The sequence below is a fragment of the Siphateles boraxobius genome, unplaced genomic scaffold (genome assembly GCF_051911475.1).
Source record: "Siphateles boraxobius isolate OS27281-9 unplaced genomic scaffold, OSU_SipBor_1 6, whole genome shotgun sequence".
Classification (NCBI taxonomy): domain Eukaryota; kingdom Metazoa; phylum Chordata; class Actinopteri; order Cypriniformes; family Leuciscidae; genus Siphateles; species Siphateles boraxobius.
The window spans coordinates 3830145-3848791 of NW_027509186.1; the positions used below are offsets into that span (position 1 = coordinate 3830145).

The 18647-nt window shown below is 40.8% G+C and overlaps 5 non-coding genes across 5 annotated transcripts; all 5 read left to right on the forward strand.

Moving 5' to 3' along the window:
• Positions 1–4552: 4552 nt before the first annotated feature.
• Positions 4553–4625, forward strand: trnav-aac (transfer RNA valine (anticodon AAC)). Its single transcript has one exon. It is a non-coding gene; the product is annotated as a tRNA-Val (tRNA).
• A 1201-nt stretch (positions 4626–5826) lies between these two features.
• On the forward strand, positions 5827–5899 carry trnav-cac (transfer RNA valine (anticodon CAC)). The gene has a single exon. It is a non-coding gene; the product is annotated as a tRNA-Val (tRNA).
• A 1009-nt stretch (positions 5900–6908) lies between these two features.
• trnav-aac (transfer RNA valine (anticodon AAC)) lies at positions 6909–6981 on the forward strand. Its single transcript has one exon. It is a non-coding gene; the product is annotated as a tRNA-Val (tRNA).
• Positions 6982–9556: 2575 nt separating this feature from the next.
• Positions 9557–9629, forward strand: trnav-uac (transfer RNA valine (anticodon UAC)). The gene has a single exon. It is a non-coding gene; the product is annotated as a tRNA-Val (tRNA).
• A 474-nt stretch (positions 9630–10103) lies between these two features.
• trnav-cac (transfer RNA valine (anticodon CAC)) lies at positions 10104–10176 on the forward strand. Its single transcript has one exon. It is a non-coding gene; the product is annotated as a tRNA-Val (tRNA).
• Positions 10177–18647: the final 8471 nt, after the last annotated feature.

The following is an 18647-nucleotide window of genomic DNA, read 5'->3' on the forward strand; positions in this document are numbered from 1 at the left end:
GTACCGGGTGTTTGGGCTTACACCGTCCCACTCGGCAGTGTACAAAGGCTCTTCGCCGATGTCGTGCAGATCCTTCCAGACAAACGTGTAAAATAGAGTCCAGTCTTTTTCAGGAAATACAACACACGGATCTTCCCCAGGCTGAAACTCACCCACGCCGTCGGCGGTGTAGAGTATAACAATTCGTGAGGGTTTATGAAATTTGTACCCGAATACACGGTTACTACACATCATATATTCAGCTTGAGTCCATTCCGAAGTTTCATGGAGAAAGTTTGTCAAACGGACGTGTCCAATGGCCTTTCTCGGTGCCATAGTCAGACTTTCCATCATCTTGCTGGTCAGCGCCATCTCTGGGGTTTTAGGGGAGGATGAACCATCCATGCTCATGTAGCTCATGGTTCTCTTTCTGGTCTGGCTACAACACACAGTCCCTATTTATATAGCGTGCTCAGGAATGCCAGGATATCGGATGACACGCACACACTCACAGACAGACGCACACACACACAGTGCGGAGACTGTCAACTTTAATCCAATTCTTCACCATAGTGAAACGGTAAGATGATTTTACTTTTGTAATTCTAATCTATTCTAATCTATATGCGACATTAGAAAAATTATTTTCTCACCCCGACACGGAGGGGATTTCCCACACCAAGAAGTTATTTCCCCCCGGGGTCAATAGGTCAAAATCAATGGGGCAAAGACAACTGGCAAAGACAACTGGCCACTTCACATATCATACAAAGGTCAATAGGGTAAAGACAACTGTCAACTTGATCGATCGATAGGTCAAAGGTTAATCCCTAAATTAAGCGACCTCCGGAACAACCCCTCCGGAAGGTCAAAGGTTAATCCCTACATCAAAGGACCTCCGGAACACCCTCCGGAAGGTCAAAGGTTAGCCCTGCCCACCTGTCAATCATAGGGTCATAAATCATTTTGACATAAGCCGAATGGTTATAACTACTCACACTGCTTGCAGGGCAGATTATGGGAAGGAGCCATCTTCTAAAAAGCACATCCATCTCATCAATAGGTTTCTGTAGTGTAGTGCTCATCACATTCGCCTAACTCGCGAAAGGTCCTCGGTTTGAAATCGAGCAGAAACAGTGGTTGGGGTCTGACAGAAAATGTATCCTGTTTGCCACGCTAGGTGAGTGTAGCGCTCATTTCCTTTATACGCTTTTTAACTCTCTTGGGTCGTTTTTTTTCCACATAGCAGCAACATAGACTTAAAATACTCCGTCATTTTACGTCATATAAATAAAATCAATACATGATTATAAACTATAGAGGGTCTTCTTTTTTTGTGTACACTCACATTAACATCAAAACCGTGTGCTTTTGTAAAATGAAGAAAATAAACAGGGTGTGCTTTCTGCCTCTCTGTCTCCGTTAAATTTTTTTCTGGTGCACGTCTCTAAACTTAAACAAAGCTCAGCGAATACTATTCACACAAGCACGAGCAATATATCTTTATAATCATTTAAGTTTGTACTTTTAAAATATCTAATTCAAAACTAAAATAAATATTCTCTGTTTATGTAATCTATTAAAAAAGAGAGAGGTGTCAGCCGATCTCATTATCGTTCTCTTAGCTCATTATTCTGCTAATCTGACACGCCCACGGAGAGCGCGCGGTATTCAAACGCAAATGATCTGAAGCAACACATGCAAAGTGTCAACGCCCCTCATAAACGCGATAACACAACAAATGTAATCATCAGATTAATGTAGCCTACTATTTCTTCTTGCGAGGCTGTGTGAGGAGTAATCCTGGGACATTTACCTCAGAACATGTGCTGTTTTTTTTTCATTCCGAGGAGCAACGGATACATCTGATAAGTAAGTTCTTTATTATTATTGTTCTAATCGCGATATCATAGTGTATGTAAACCGCAAAAAGACTGTTTAAATATTAATCGCGTCTGTGTGTGAATGAATGAACTGAACAGTTTTTACCAAACCCTATTGCTATACTTAGATGAGTGAAAATCGACTGAAATATGTTGAAATAACGTTAAAATGTCTTTGTATTAGCAACGTATTAAACTGCAAATTAAAATTTATGCCCTAATATAGGCTCATAAAAACAACAAACGATATGCCTATGTTACAGACGAAATATGAAAGACAACATTTTGTTGACTAGTTTTGGATAGATTATTAACTGTTTAATGTAAAATATGCTACTGCCACATTGAATAAGCTTTTGTTCACCAATTTCTGCTCAAATGTTATATATTACGCTATGTTTGTTTTGTCAAAAATAAAGTCATCAAGTAGGATGCTATTATAGTGTTTGTTCCAATGTAGGCTTTATTCAAACTAATGAATCCTTAACTATGAAATATGTATGATAAAATGTATAATTTAGTTTTTACAAAGAAATATGAAATATCCATCTGAGAAGTAAGTTTTTTTATTATTGTTCTAATCGCGATATCATAGTGTATGTAAACTGCAAAAAGACTGTTTAAATATGAATCGCGTGTGTGAATGAATGAACTGAACAGTTTTTACCAAACCCTATTGCTATACTGAGATGAGTGAAAATCGACTGAAATAGGTTGAAATAACGTTAAAATGTCTTTGTATTAGCAACGTATTAAACTGCAAATTAATATTTATATGCCCTAATATAGGCTATCATAAAAACAACAAACAATATGCCTATGTTACAGAAGAAATATGAAAGACAACATTTTGTTGACTAGTTTTAAATAGATTATTAACTGTTTACTGTAGCCTAAACTATAGACTACTGCCACATTGAATAAGCTTTTGTTCACCAATTTCTGCTCAAATGTTAAATATATTAGGCTATGTTTGTTTTGTCAAAAATAAAGTCATCAACTAGGATGCTATTATAGTGTTTGTTCCAATGTAGGCTTTATTCAAACTAATGAATCCTTAAATTTGAAATATGTATGATAAAATGTACACTTTAGTTTTTACAAAGAAATATTACACTTGAAATATTGTTATTTTAATTGTTGCTGTAATTGTAACCTTTTTAATAAAATAGCAAATAATATATTTACAAGGTAGATGTAAACAAAATCTTAAAAGGTCAATATAAGCCTTCTCTTCAAATTATTTGTATTGTGTTTTATTAGTGACAAATTTGGGGAGAGGATACATATTCAAAACTTTCTGAAAATACAGTATGAGAATTAACTACACAATTACTAGAAATGTTCACCTTGGATATTATACAATTTGCAAGCAAAAATACAAGTGGAAAAATACTATTTTTTATAGATGTTTCCAACTGTGAACCAATTTTGTAGTATATATACACATTTCTTTTCTTGTGTCCTTATATTCTTTCTTGTGGCTCAGTGACACACCTGTGGAAAGCTCATTATGCGGCTCATTAAGCAGGTCTTTTGTCTTCACAGGTGTGAATCAGACCATTATACATGAGTCACGCCCATTTCGCATATTGCCTTTCCAAACAAAAAGTGTTTTACTAAATTTAAATCAATGTATTGTTTTATGTGAATGATTTGGAAGGATGATTTTCAGATCATTTTGAAGCAAAAATCCTAGGCGAGAACATCAATTAGTCAAAAGTCTTGTGGACACATATTTAGTATGTGTTTTGTGGCCTTATTTCAGAGACTTTAAGTTTTAGTTTTTTCAATAACCATGCATAAACAATATTCTCTCAAAAATACAAACATGTACATACATCTTGCTAACATATTATGGTAGCCCTGTTTGTGCTATATAGAGTGAATTTACACCTTTGCCATTAACATGTTTATAAATAACTGAAAAAAGCTCAAATGTTAGAGCATGTCAGAACACCTCCAGAACCCCAAAAACACTTTGGACCCCAGAGGGTTAACAAGCGTGCACCTAAAGATTTATGTCTGCCACCTGAAGACGTGTTTCCGTAGTGCAGAGGTTATCACGTTCGCCTCACACGCGAAAAGGTCCCAAGTTTGAAACTGGGTGGAAACAGTGGGTGGTTTTTGCAAAAATTTCGTATGCGATTTTCTGTTGAGCAGGTCAGTACACTTGAAGGGATGTTTGTGGTTTAATCTCTTTAGAAAAGGACAAAAATAAAACAAATGACCGTTGAGGTTTCCTGTACAGTAATAAAAAATGTTTGGTCTGCAAACAAAATTAGCAGCTTTTTGCCATTTTTAAAACACTGGGCAGTCTATAGTTTCAGTCGCTTTTGAACAAGCGTACCCCAGAAGCGGTGGGACTGACGTCCAAATCAAGTTTCGGAAGTTAAGTGGTTATCACGTTTGCTTTACACGCGAAAGGTCCTCAGTTCAAAACTGGGCGGAAACAAGTGGATGCGTTTTAAATATAAATGCTGCAATTCGCTACAAAACCCTTACTTTTGAGACAGGTGAAGGCCATCGTACCAAGGAGCTGTAGGCAGACTGCCATGCCGAATGACACTAGGTGGGTGCCGAATGACCTCTGTTCTGTTGTTTGTGGAATTCACAGACTGTCACACTGCTTGCAGAGCAGATTATGGGAAGGAGCCATCTTCTAAAAAGCACATGCACCTCATCAATAGGTTTCTGTAGTGTAGTGGTCATCACATTCGCCTAACACGCGAAAGGTCCTCGGTTCGAAACCGAGCAGAAACAGTGGTTGGATTCTGACAGAAAACTTTAACTCTTTTCCACGCTAGGTGTGTGCAGCGCTCATTTCCTTTATATGCTTTTTAATAAGCGTGCACCTAAAGATTAATGTCTGCAACCTGAAGACGTGTTTGTAGTGTAGTGGTTATCACGTTTGCCTCACACGCGATAAGTCCCCAGTTCGAAACTGGGCGGAAACTGTGGGTGATTTTTGCAAAAAATTCGTATGCGATTTTCTGTTGAGCAGGTCAGTACACTTGCAGGGATGTTTGTGGTTTAATCTCTTAGAAAAGGACAAAAATAAAACAAATGACCATTGAGGTTTCCTGTACAGTAATATAAAATGTTCGGTCTGCCAACAAAATTAGCAGCTTTTTGCCATGTTAAAAACACTGGGCAGTCTATAGTTTCAGTCGCTTTTGAAAAAGCGTACCCTAAAAGCGGTGGGACTGACGTCCAAATCAAGTTTCTGAAGTGTAGTGGTTACCACGTTTGCTTTACACGTGAAAGGTCCTCAGTTCAAAACTGGGTGGAAACAAGTGGATGCATTTTAAATATAAATGCTGCAATTCGCTACAAAACCCTTACTTTTGAGACAGGTGAAGGCCATCGTACCAAGGAGCTGTAGGCAGACTGCCATGCCGAATGACCTCTGTTCTGTTGTTTGTGGAATTCACAGACTGTCACACTGCTTGCAGAGCAGATTATGGGAAGGAGCCATCTTCTAAAAAGCACATGCCATGATATCACGTTCGCTTTACACGCAAAGGTCTTCAGTTCAAAACTGGGCGGAAACAAGTGGAGGCATGTTAAATATAAATGCTGCAATTCGATACAAAACCCTTACTTTTAAGACAGGTGAAGGCCATCGTACCCAGGAGCTGTTGGCAGACTGCCATGCCGAATGACCTCTGTTCTGTTGTTTGTGGAATTCACAGACTGTCACACTGCTTGCAGAGTAGATTATGGGAAGGACCCATCTTCTAAAAAGCACATGTGCCTCATCAATAGGTTTCTGTAGTGTAGTGTTCATCATGTTTGCCTAACACGAGAAAGGTCCTCTGTTCGAAACCGAGCAGAAACAGTGGTTGGATTCTGACAGAATATTTAAACTGTTTGCCACGCTAGGTGGTAGCAGCGCTCATTTCCTTTATATGCTTTTTAATAAGCGTGCACCTAAAGATTTATGTCTGCAACATGAAGACGTGTTTCCGTAGTGTAGTGCTTATCACGTTCGCCTCACACGCGAAAGGTCCCCAGTTCGAAACTGGGCGGAAACTAAGGGTGGTTTTTGCAAAAATTTCGTATGCGATTTTCTGTTGAGCAGGTCAGTACACTTGCAGGGATGTTTGTGGTTTAATCTCTTTAGAAAAGGACAAAAAGAAAACAAATGACCATTGAGGTTTCCTGTACAGTAATATAAAATGTTCGGTCTGCCAACAAAATTAGCAGCTTTTTGCCATCTTAAAAACACTGGGCAGTCTATAGTTTCAGTCGCTTTTGAACAAGCGTACGCTAGAAGAGGTTGGAATGAGATCCAAACCAAGTTTCCGTAGTGTAGTGGTAATCACGTTTGCTTTACACGTGAAAGGTCCTCAGTACAAAATTGGGTGGAAACAAGTGGAGGCATGTTAAATACAAATGCTGCAATTTGCTACAAAAACCTTACTTTTAAGACAGGTGAAGGCCATCGTATCAAGGAGCTGTAGGCAGACTGCCATGCCGAATGACACTAGGTGGGTGCCGAATGACCTTTGTTCTGTTGTTTGTGGAATTTACAGACTGTCACACTGCTTGCAGGGCAGATAATGGGAAGGAGCCATCTTCTAAAAAGCACATCCCTCTCAACAATAGGTTTCTGTAGTGTAGTGGTCATCACATTCGCCTAACAAAATTAGCAGCTTTTTGCCATGTTAAAAACACTGGGCAGACTGTCACACTGCTTGCAGAGCAGAAACAGTGGTTGGATTCTGACAGAAAATTTTAACTTTATGCCACACTAGGTGGGTGCAGCGCTCATTTCCTTTATATGCTTTTTAATAAGGGTGCACCTAAAGATTTATGTCTGCAACCTGAAGACTTGGATGTTTGTTGTTTAATCTCTTTAGAAAAGGACAAAAATAAAACAAATGACCATTGAGGTTTCCTGTACAGTAATATAAAATGTTCGGCCAACAAAATTAGCAGCTTTTTGCCATGTTAAAAACACTGGGCAGACTGTCACACTGCTTGCAGGGCAGATTATGGGAAGGAGCCATCTTCTAAAAATCACATGCACCTCATCAATAGGTTTCTGTAGTGTAGTGTTCATCACGTTCGCCTAACACGCGAAAGGTCCTCGGTTCGAAACCGAGCAGAAACAGTGGTTGGATTCTGACAGAAAATTTTAACTGTTTGCCACACTAGGTGGGTGCAGCGCTCATTTCCTTTATATGCTTTTTAATAAGGGTGCACCTAAAGATTTATGTCTGCAACCTGAAGACTTGTTTCCATAGTGTAGTGGTTATCACGTTTGCCTCACACGCGAAAGGTCCCCGGTGGAAACTGTGGGTGTTTTTTGCAAAAATTTCGTATGCGATTTTCTGTTGAGCAGGTCAGTACACTTGCAGGGATGTTTGTAGTTTAATCTCTTTAAAAAAGGACAAAAATAAAACAAATGACCATTGAGGTTTCCTGTGAAGTAATATAAAATGTTCGGTCTGCCAACAAAATTAGCAGCTTTTTGCCAAGTTAAAAACACCGGGCAGTCTATAGTTTCAGTCGCTTTTGAACAAGCGTACCCTAGAAGTGGTGGGACTGACGTCTAAATCAAGTTTCCGTAGTGTAGTGGTTATCACGTTTGCTTTACACGCGAAAGGTCCTCAGTTCAAAACTTGGCGGAAACAAGTGGAGGCATTTTAAATGTAATGCTCCAATTCGCTACAAAACCCTTGCTTTTGAGAGAGGTGAAGGCCATCGTACCAAGGAGCTGTAGGCAGACTGCCATGCCGAATGACCTCTGTTCTGTTGTTTGTGGAATTCACAGACTGTCACACTGCTTGCAGAGCAGATTATGGGATGGAGCCATCTTCTAAAAAGCACATGCCATGATATCACGTTCGCTTTACACACGAAAGGTCTTCAGTTCAAAACTGGGCGGAAACAAGTGGAGGCATGTTAAATATAAATCCTGCAATTCGATACAAAACCCTTACATTTAAGACAGGTGAACGCCATCGTACCCAGGAGCTGTAGGCAGACTGCCATGCCGAATGACCTCTGTTCTGTTGTTTGTGGAATTCACAGACTGTCACACTGCTTGCAGAGTAGATTATGGGAAGGAGCCATCTTCTAAAAAGCACATGTACCTCATCAATAGGTTTCTGTAGTGTAGTGTTCATCACGTTCGCCTAACACGCGAAAGGTCCTCGGTTCGAAACCGAGCAGAAGCAGTGGTTGGATTCTGACAGAATATTTTAACTGTTTGCCACACTAGGTGGGTGCAGCGCTCATTTCCTTTATATGCTTTTTAATAAGGGTGCACCTAAAGATTTATGTCTGCAACCTGAAGACTTGTTTCCATAGTGTAGTGGTTATCACGTTCGCCTCACACCCGAAAGGTCCCCAGTTCAAAACTGGGCGGAAACTAAGGGTGGTTTTTACAAAAATTTCGTATGCGATTTTCTGTTGAGCAGGTCAGTATACTTGCAGGGATGTTTGTGGTTTAATCTCTTTAGAAAAGGACAAAAAGAAAACAAATGACCATTGAGGTTTCCTGTACAGTAATATAAAATGTTCGGTCTGCCAACAAAATTAGCAGCTTTTTGCCATCTTAAAAACACTGGGCAGTCTATAGTTTCAGTCGCTTTTGAACAAGCGTACGCTAGAAGAGGTTGGAATGAGATCCAAACCAAGTTTCCGTAGTGTAGTGGTTATCACGTTTGCTTTACACGTGAAAGGTCCTCAGTACAAAATTGGGTGGAAACAAGTGGAGGCATGTTAAATACAAATGCTGCAATTCGCTACAAAACCCTTACTTTTAAGACAGGTGAAGGCCATCGTATCAAGGAGCTGTAGGCAGACTGCCATGCCGAATGACACTAGGTGGGTGCCGAATGACCTTTGTTCTGTTGTTTGTGGAATTTACAGACTGTCACACTGCTTGCAGGGCAGATAATGGGAAGGAGCCATCTTCTAAAAAGCACATCCCTCTCAACAATAGGTTTCTGTAGTGTAGTGGTCATCACATTCGCCTAACACGCGAAAGGTCCTCGGTTCAAAACCGACTAGAAACAGTGGTTGGATTCTGACAGAAAATTTAAACTCTTTGGCACGTTAGGTGGGTGCAGCGCTCATTTCCTTTATATGCTTTTTAATAAGCGTGCACCTAAAGATTTATGTCTGCAACCTGAAGACGTGTTTGTAGTGTAGTGGTTATCACGTTCGCCTCACACGCGAAAAGTCCCCAGTTTGAAACTGGGCGGAAACTGTGGGTGATTTTTGCAAAAAATTCGTATGCGATTTTCTGTTGAGCAGGTCAGTACACTTGCAGGGATGTTTGTTGTTTAATCTCTTTAGAAAAGGACAAAAATAAAACAAATGACCATTGAGGTTTCCTGTACAGTAATATAAAATGTTCGGCCAACAAAATTAGCAGCTTTTTGCCATGTTAAAAACACTGGGCAGTCTAGTTTCAGTCGCTTTTGAACAAGCGTACACTAGAAGTGGTGGGAATGAGGTCCAAACCAAGTTTCCGTAGTGTAGTGGTTATCTCGTTTGCTTTACACGCGAAAGGTCCTCAGTTCAAAATTGGTTGGAAACAAGTGGAGGCATTTTAAATGTAATGCTCCAATTCGCTACAAAACCCTTGCTTTTGAGACAGGTGAAGGCCATCGTACCAAGGAGCTGTAGGCAGACTGCCATGACGAATCACACTAGGTGGGTGCTGTCCAAATCAAGTTTCCGTAGTGTAGTGGTTATCACGTTTGCTTTACACGCAAAAGGTCCTCAGTTCAAAACTGGGCGGAAACAAGTGGATGCATTTTAAATATAATGCTACAAAACCCTTACTTTTGAGACAGGTGAAGGCCATCGTACCAAGGAGCTGTAGGCAGACTGCCATGCAGAATGACCTCTGTTCTGTTGTTTGTGGAATTTACAGACTGTCACACTGCTTGCAGAGCAGATTATAGAAGAGGTGGGACTAACGTGCAAATCAAGTTTCCGTACTGTAGTGGTTATCACGTTTGCTTTACACGCGAAAGGTCCTCAGTTCTAAACTGGGCGGAAACAAGTGGATGCATTTTAAATATAAATGCTGCAATTCGCTACAAAACCCTTACTCTTGAGACATGTGAAGGCCATCGTACCAAGGAGTTGTAGGCAGACTTCCATGCCGAATGACCTCTGTTCTGTTGTTTGTGGAATTCACAGACTGTCACACTGCTTGCAGAGCAGATTATGGGAAGGAGCCATCTTCTAAAAAGCACATGTCCTCATCAATAGATTTCTGTAGTGTAGTGGTTATCACGTTCGCCTCACACGCGAAAGGTCCCCAGTTCGAAACTGGGCGGAAACTGTGGGTGATTTTTGCAAAACTTTCGTATGCGATTTTCTGTTGAGCAGGTCAGTACACTTGCAGGGATGTTTGTGGTTTAATCTCTTTAGAAAAGGACAAAAATAAAACAAATAACCATTGAAGTTTCCTGTACAGTAATATAAAATGTTCGGTCTGCCAACAAAATTATAGGCGGCGAGCTACATAAGCCTACCGTGCACCCCCCCCACCTCCCAACAAAACCATACTTTTCTGAAAGGTCTGGATGTGTAGAATATGAATCTGAATGTTAACATTGAAAATTTTGGGTTGCACTACCTGTTTTAGGCCTGTGAATAGGGAAACCCTAAAAAACGATTTTAAGCGATTTTAACAAGTCGAAATTGGCCTAGTCAATCAGAACTGCTTTTAGGTGACCCATTACACACTCAAGCTTAACATATGATGACTTAGATCAAAGGTAAGTGATCTTCCTGGTAAGTGACTAAAATTAATATAGTTAAGGCCTTATGTTGATTTAATGAGCCCATTTCCTATATACAGCATGCACACACACACGAAGGGCCAATCCCAAAGTGAGCCCTGAGGACTAAGGACTAAAGACTCACAGACTTAATTGATCTCAGGTGCTAAGTGAGTGAGTGTGTGAGACCACATGAGCTCAGATAGGTATAGATGGGATTGGAACAGCACTTCACAATGTTTAATAACAAAGACGTTGCTGACACGTGCACCATCTACGTGTGTCGTGCTGTTGTTTACCTTTGTAATTTCCGGATTTCCCATGCACACAGACACACACTAACTATATACAAAAACTACAAACAGCATGGAAAAGAACTATATACAGCATGCAAGCATGCACCCAGACACACAAACGCACAATAACTATATACTAGAACTACATACAGCATGGAAAATAACTATATACAGCATGCACACACACACACAAATTCACAAGAACTGTATACAGCATGCACACAGACACACACAATAACTATATGCAATAACTACATACAGCATGGAAAAGAACTATATACAGCATGCACACAGACACACAAACGCACAATAACTATATACAAGAACTACATATAGCATTGAAATTAACTATATACAGCATGCACACACACACAAATTCAAAAGAACTATATACAGCATGCACACAGACACACAAAATAACTATTTACAAAAACTACAATCAGCATGGAAAATAACTATATACAGCATGCACACAGACACACAAAATAACTAGGCCTATATACAAAAGCTAAAATCAGCATGGAAAAGAACTATATACAGCATGCAAGCATGCACACAGACACACAAACGCACAATAATTATATACAAGAACTACATACAGCATTGAAAATAACTATATACTGAATGCGCACACACACACAAATGCACAAGAACACACATTAACACACAAGACCTATATACATCATGCGCACACACACACACACACACACACACACACACACACACACACACACACACACACACACACACACACACACACACACACACACACACATGCTGTAAGAGAACTACAGCATACATAGCTTCCCTTTCCCAAAGAAACACTGAACAAATAGTAGGTATAATGACCTACTATTAGGGTAATATGTTTTACCAATCAATAAAATACATGTATATTTCATGCATATGTCAGGTGTAACATGACACTCAAACTGTTTTTCAATCCTGGTCTGACTCAGAGTTGTCATCATCAGATAAGTACTGTTCATCTGTTACGCTATCATCATCTGATTCATCTTCCTCATCCCTGCCACTCACAGATTCAATGATATCTGCCAATTGCTGTGGGAGAACACATCCCTCATACCACAGACGCTCAATCTTTTGGTCAACCAGTGTCCAACCGTGTCCATTGCAAGCATCAGGGATGTCAGGGTTGGCAATATGGGCCACCTTCCATATTCCAACCTGGTAGTTAACCCTGCTGATGTGTTGCTCTAAACTCCTCCCACATGGGGGGAGTGTAGCCAGGTCCACATTTCTTGAGTGGGCTAGATGCTTGTCATCTTTGGAGCACAGCTCACTCGTTCGCAAGAAACGCAACTCATCAACACTTCGTACTCGTGGTCTACTAAACAGAGCACAGGTGAACTCATTGAGGAGATCAAAGAGATCCCTCGGTACATCCCATGTGTCTCCCAGCCTGGCAAGAGTTTCTCCAAACTTTGGCATCCTAGAGAGGGTTTTCAATGGCCTGACTTTGCCTAACCCCTTGAATGCACTAGTGGTATCACAACCACTGAAGGCGTGAAGTGCCATTAGTTCTGTCAAATGTTGCTGAGAGTAACTACGAGACATTTCACTCACATCAATGAGCCTTTTCTTGTTTCCTGTGCCAGTGTGAAACATAATATTTAAGTCTGACATTGCCAGAGCATAGTGTAACAAGATGAAAAATATGTCAGTATCAGGACTCTTAACGACAACATTGCTGTAGTTGTTGTCTCTGGCAAAGTCACAGTAGAGAATGACTCTAGAATCTGTCTCTTCTTGGGTAGACTTAAGGCTCAGGACTTCTGTTCTGCATGTTGAGCTGCCATCTTCAGACGTTAGCAGATATGCTGTTCCTTCACAGGTTATGATCACTTGTCTCCCATGTAGCTTCCTGGCATATGAGTCTTCACTCCAAAGGCGGATGAGTAGTGCAATAAATTGTTGCTTGTTTTCATCATTGGCGAGGAACTGTTTCCAATCTGCTGGCCTTTTGGTATTTTCACCTTTTATGATAAGCTTTTGACCACAACCCCTCCTCTGTCTTTCCATTGTTTTCACAGAATTGGGGAAGTAACTATCTGTGCTGAACACAACATTGCCTGTCTTTGGCATCATGTCAAACACCTTACTGCATATCTGTTTGAAGCTGCCTGGTACCTCCTTCAAGAAGTAAAAGTAGGCATTTCCATCAATAATTACAAGAGTTTGATCTGTGGATGGTAGGGCAGCATCATTGATGTCTTTTACCAGGTAAGCAAATGACTTTGACTTATCTGTTTTGGACAAGAAACCATCAGCAGTGCCTATACTGTACGGCACAGGAGTCAAGGGGTACGTGAGTAGTTCCCTCATGTCCAATTGTAGACCTTGCTGTTGGGACTTCATGAACAACTGGAAAGCAATGTTCCCTTGCTGCTGATACTGTATTACTTTGTGTGTTGTTGTTGTAACTTTGCTCTTTTTGTTCATGTCCGTGAAGGTTTTGAGGCCAAGGCGCTTGATAGGCTCAAAGAAGTCACAACCTTTTTCCAGGCGTGTCGCAATAAAAATATCCTTGGCAACCTTGCCTGCTTGTTCAGCTCTCAAAACATCTCTTTGGACCTCAGCAGATACTGCAGCATCAGAAGAAAGAATAAACAAGTTGTCAGTGCTTCCCAACTCAAAAGGGTTAAGGAAGCTCTCCACTGCCTCAATTGTTTTTCTCACCAACTTTTCACTCCTCAACATCTCAGCTGGACGAAGCTCATTATGCTTGGTTTCTGCAGCTGTTCCAGACAGCATGTCAGCCATACTGAGGGTTGCATTAACATACTGAGATCTAGCATGGGTTGTTCGTACCCAACGTTGGTAGGCATCATAATTTGTCAGAATTCCTGACACACCAAAAGCATTTCCACCAGCACCCCCATGAGATTTAGCATGTCGCATGAAGGTCTCCTCCATAGTTTTATCTACGGCGCAGCGGTTACCTGGAATGAAGGAACGTGCAACGCTAATAGCCCCTCTTTTCAACAACTCTGTGGCTCCAGGATGTGACACTTCAATGTTCGCAATGAATATGGAGAAGTAAGAGAGATATCTGGCATAATTCTGGCCTCCAAAGCTGAAAAACAGGTCTGCCATAAGGTGCAAACACTGAGCATAAAGGGGAAAATCATTATGTTTCACTGCATGGATGAGAGACAGTACCAACCAGATGTGGTCCATGTAAGATGTCCACAGCTGTGCTGTCTTCCCTAGATGTCCAGCTTTTACACTCTCTCGAAACTGTTGATATCCTTCGATGTACTTCTGCAGTGGAACATCATTCCTTGTTGCATCTAAGGCTTCTTTAGAACGAGCTTTCAGCAGTTCATCTAGTATCCCCTTTGATCCCTCTGGTAATTGAGAGAATACTTCTTTCTCTCCAATACTTGTGAGGTATTGTGATAGGAGAAGTCTTTCAAGACATTCCAATACTGTCTTATGACAGTGTAGTGATCTGTCATAATGTTTACCAGTAAGGACACCTTGAAGAGAACCTAATGCAATCAGCCCAGCTTCCAACAAGATATCAGAGAGACCCGATCCATCCATTTTCTTGCCCACCATCTTCAGATATGCGCAAGCCAGATGAAATGTACCAATCAATATTATGTGTTTATCATACCTAGATTGATCATTCCAAATCAGGGGATATGCTTTCATGCATACCCCCAAGTCGAATGTTGTAACAACATACTGTTGTTGGATTTCTGCTGTTGCCTCCTCAGCATATCGAAGGCATTCTTTTACTGTCTTGTAGTCTGTAATTGGGCTTGGAATAACAGGGTAATAATCAATAGTTGTCAGACTTTCAGGGGTTCGTCCTGACATTGTGATGAAACCTGTCCATCCTGGAAATTGTTGATCTGATTTGCTGCATGCTGTACGGATCAAGACCCACAGAAAGTGCTTCATGGTAGCATCTTGAAGAGCCCTCTCACCATCAGGAATTACTCTTTGGTGTATGGTTATTTGAGGACTTTTCCGTTGTGTAATATAGCAGTCAGGAAGAGCTTCAGCTGACCCCTGCTCAAAAGAACGTCGTTTTGTTTTCCTGGAAGTGGATGGAATATCGATACGGACTCCGCCATGATTCTCCGGCTTGCCTTCTATGTCCTGTAACATAATGCCATGTGCAGTGTGAATTGAATCCATTCCAGTTAAGTTGTTGAGCAACTGATCAAAATTATCAAATTCTGAGTGGAAAATGGAAGGGGCTCCTGGTGATCTAATGATTTGTGTAGACAAAAGACTGGATGTCTCAGCCACAGCCTCAGCAAGTGCAGTTTCCAGTTCAAGGGAGAATGTATAATTCTCTGAATGGCCCAATCGATTAAATAGGGTAATTCATTTTTCACTCCTGAAAAGGTGTCTAAGTGTCATGCATATAAGCATATGCTTTGGAAGTTTCCATTCTCCATTTGTTGTGGCGCGACATATGTCTTGCCCTATTGAATTTACAAGCCTGTTCATTTTGGAGCTTTGTGATTTTGGTTTGCCACATATCACATGACACAGAAATGTCTCCAAATTAGATGGAATTACAATGTTCATGCTTACAAGATCATGGGCAGAGGGTGGCCATCTCAACTCATCAGCTTTTGCAAAGCTTTCCAGAATCTCCTCATGTAGATAATGGCCAGTCTCCTGGATCATGTCTTTGGAACCAAGTTCATATGCACACTGCACTAGGTTTGTAATGTCACTTTGTGAGTTGTACACAATGTATGTCGAGAAACGGCCTTTTTTGTTTAGCTTGCAGAATGCCACATTTTCCTTGTATTGTCCATGTGTTTCTAGCTTAGCTTTGAGCTTTTCCCCACGCAATTTGGGATTGGGGAAGTTTGTGCATTCCAGATGAGCTATGTAGATTTTGGTCAGATCAGTCAATTTCATCATTTTGTTGCTGCCGATGATTTCCTTGTCAATTACTCGAGATACAGCACCAAATGCCTCACCGTGAGCTTCTACTAGTTGGATTTGTTTGGCCTTGTTTTCTGTGCTTGCACTTCTCCATTTTTCTAAATTTTGTGTATAATGGACTCTACAGGATTTGTGGTATTTAGCTTCTGTAGCAAATAGATCCTTTCCTCTAATTCTGTGAAGCAAATTTTCATCAAATTTTTGTTCTGCAACTTTGAGGACTGTTCTCTACCCATCACACTCAAACTCTCTTAACCCCTCAGTCGTCCATATCCCTTTATTTTTTACCTTCTTCCGTGTAATTGAGTTGCAGAATATACAGTCAGGTGTGAAGAGCACCTTGTCACCAGTTGAGGCCCTCTGACTTTGCCTTGAACTTGCTGCTAATAGTTCAGGCTTCTGGTCGAGTCTTTTGAGATTCATGGTGAATCTTTGGTAGCATTCTCTGTGATATCCATCACCTTCTGTAAGGGTGTCTGGTGTAAGTTCACAGGTTACAGTCATTCTGTGAGCAGATTCCAGTGGTTCAGCTAATCTCTTGTCACGTATTTCTTTCATTCTGGCTAATCTTGCATCAGAATCTGCGTTTGCCCATAATTGCACGAGTGGTCCATATACAAGACCAGGGACATGCACAATGCATCTGGACTTTGGTTTTGTCCCATGACATCCCCTATGCCTTGAAGGACCTGCAGTCACTTGGCCCACTGACTCATGTCTTGACTCAGACATAACTGAGCAGTTCAGCTATGTTGAAGAAACCAACTATATAACCGACTAGATTATCTATGTGTATGAGATATGTGTGTGTGTGTGTGTGTGTGTGTGTGTGTGTGTGTGTGTGTGTGTGTGTGTGTGTGTGTGTGTGTGTGTGTGTGTGTGTGTGTGTGTGTGTGTGTGTGTGTGTGTATGTATAAGCTACTGGACGTCTAAAATTTCCCTTTGGGATGAATAAAGTATATATCTATTAATCTATCAAATGTCATTTAAAATAATTAAAAACAAATATTTAAAGTAAGCATCAATGTAGTGTAGTAAGACGGGTCAATTATATTAAATTGTAAACTAAAATATCAAACATCGAGCAATTCAGTGAAACAAATTTCTTGCTGTATAGGCAGAGGATGCAGACTTGGAGAATCTGTCTGTGTGAGTAAGAACAGTCTTTCAGGACGGTCTTTATATACCTGTCTGACACAGAGGAAACTATTAATGAAAATTCAACAAATATCTTATTTTGTCATTGGATGAACAACCCAGACAGGTTTCTGATTTGTCAATGAAATGACTTGTGAGCCACACACCTTTGATGGAAAGGGTAATGAGGGTTGGAATGTTAGCACGTTAGCATATTAACTGATACTATGGAAATGGACCTTGATCGATTATATCCATACAAGGCCTTAACTATATTAAATAAAAAATAATTAAAAACAACTATTTAAAGTAACTATCAATGTAGTGTAGTAAGAGTATTGGGTAACCTAAAAGCTGTTCTGATTGACTAGGCCAATCTCGACGTGTTAAAATAGCTTAAAATCGTTTTTTAGGGTTTCCATATTCAGGGCTAAAACAGGTAGTGTATCCCAAAAATGTCAATGTTAACATTCAGATTCATATTCTACACATCCAGACCTTTCAGAAAAGCATGATTTTGTCAGGGGAGGGGGTTGGGTGTATGATAGGCGAATCTAGGTCGTGGCCTATGCATGAAATGGGCTCATTATATCAACATAAAGCCTTACCTATGTTCATTTTAGACACCTACCAATAAGCAGCATGGTAGATATTTGACCTAAGTCATCATATGTTAAGTTTGAGTGTGTATTGGGTCCCCTAAAAGCTGTTCTGATTGACTAGGACAATCTCGACGTGTTAAAATCGCTTACAATCGTTTTTTAGGGTTTCCCTATTCACAGGCCTAAAACAGGTAGTGCAACCCAACATTTTCAATGTTAACATTCAGATTCATATTCTACACATCCAGACCTTTCAGAAAAGTATGGTTTTGTTGGGAGGTGGGGGGGGGTGCACGGTAGGCCTATGTAGCTCGCCGCCTATTAGCAGCTTTTTGCCATGTTAAAAACACTGGGCAGTTTATAGTTTCAGTCGCTTTTGAACAAGCGTACCCTAGAAGAGGTGGGACTGACGTCCAAAACAAGTTTCCGTAGTGTAGTGGTTATCACGTTCGCTTTACACCCGAAAGGTGCTCAGTTCAAAACTGGGCGGAAACAAGTGGATGCATTTTAAATATAAATGCTACAAAACCCTTACTTTTGAGACAGGTGAAGGCCATCGTACCAAGGAGCTGTAGGCAGACTGCAATGCCGAATGACACTAGGTGGGTGCCGTCCAAATCAAGTTTCCGTAGTGTAGTGGTTATCACGTTTGCTTTTCCCCATTCATTTAAGTTGCCATTGTCAGCACCGACACTTCGAGGTCCGCGTGCTCGAAATGGACGACACAAGCTGCTTATTCAGTGGTGCCGTGTCACTTTTCCAAAATCGCATATAAAGAGGCCAAGATTAGCATATATTACCATAGGCTCTCTGTGGACGCCTCTGGGGGTGCCATTGCACCACGTGGGAGTCCACCAAGTGCTTTTGGGGTACACCAACTACCTACTCTTCACCATAGTCCTCCTCAGTACCACAAAGTGCCTATTTTGACCCCTAACCACCTATTTTCTTCTTCATTGCCACGAAGTGCCTATGGGGTCCCCTAACCACCTAAACTTCACCATAGTCTTCCTCAGTACCACGAAGTGCCTATTTGGACCCCTAACCACCTAT